Here is a 1,391-nt window from a genome sequence, read left to right as displayed (position 1 = left end):
CTCTTGCTGGGCCTTTGCTGGAGCCCAAGAAGCAAGAGTTCTGAAGTGCTTCTCTGGAAAAACACCAATGGGGATCTTGCTGCTGCTTTCCTGACAACTGTCTCCACTGTGTAGCTGGTAGGCTTCAGTGGCCATCAAGATGTCACCTTGCCTGTGCAAAAACAGTGACTCAGAGGATGGGGCCTGCTGAGGAGGGGAGCGCAGGTTGGAAGGAGAGAGAATGTCCCACAGCCACCACTTCTTTTCACGTGCTCGGTTTTCACACTGGAATCAAAGTGTACATGGTTGCACATTCAAATGGTTCCTGGGGTCTTGGTGGCAGCTTCTCCTCTGTAAGGTCAGTTGTTAGCTCTCTAGTGAGGCCCCTCCTGCCCTACACTCACTCAGTTTCCTGCTCTGTGATGGGTGTTGGGGAGCATTCTGTGTTGCCATGTGTGGCCTGAAACAGACTTAGCTTGGGGTGGTGGTAGCATAGGGAACTGTGTCTATGACCAAGAAACTCTCCACTTATGTTCTCGGCCTTCCAGTGTCCCTGCAGGCTGTGTGGTAGTAGCCAAGGCTCCTGATCTCCTGAGTGTGTGCTGCTGGGTGCCAGCTGTTGATTGTGAATGGTAAAGGTGCAGGGGGATGTAGTGACAGAACATGGGCTCATCCCCATATTGGGTCTGGCCAGGAGGAAAGGGGAGCCTGGAGCAGCGTGTCCCAGCTGCAGGAGGGGCCTTGGTGTGAGCTCCAGTGCCTGGGAACAGCTGCTTGAAAGCCCTGAGCAGGCACCCATTTTTCTGGGAGGTGATTGAACTCACTGGTGTCTGTATGTGATGGGGGTTATGTCACCTTGAAGGGACCCCAGGCACTGCAGCCTATCACATCTGTGATGCCATGTTTAGTGCTTATCTCCCTCTTGGCCTTGGCATTCTGTGGGACTTCATACCGCAAGGGAGCTATCCCAAACATGCCCTTGGCTGTCTGTAGTTGGGAGACACGGATGGTGTTTCTTTCTTTATGGGCAGAGGCATAGGTTGGTGACTGTGGTGCCTGACCACATCCCAGCTAAGTTTCCCCTGCAGTTTCCATTGGAGCTGGGATTCCTTACTGCCCCGAACCATGATGTGGCATTACTTGGTGCTATGAAACCTTTTGTCTCTTTCCCCTCTGGAAAGAGCAGAAAACTGCTTGCCTGAGATTCCTGCATTGATGTTTGTTCTCATCCCCTCTGTTTTTAACTCATGCACCATGACTACCCCTGTGTGAGTTCCTTACTGCAGGCTGTCAGCGTAACTCCAGGCTCTTCCTTTCATTTGCCCTGGAAAGTCCCAGGCAAAGTCTTGTCATCTCTTACATCATTTCAGTTCAGTTCTTGCCATTTTTCCCAAGTGCCCAGTTGCTGTGGA

This window comes from Acanthisitta chloris, unplaced genomic scaffold (assembly GCF_000695815.1).
Source record: "Acanthisitta chloris isolate BGI_N310 unplaced genomic scaffold, ASM69581v1 scaffold19240, whole genome shotgun sequence".
Taxonomy (NCBI): Eukaryota; Metazoa; Chordata; class Aves; order Passeriformes; family Acanthisittidae; genus Acanthisitta; species Acanthisitta chloris.
The sequence above is the reverse complement of the archived record's forward strand: the minus strand, read 5'-3'. Positions refer to the sequence as shown.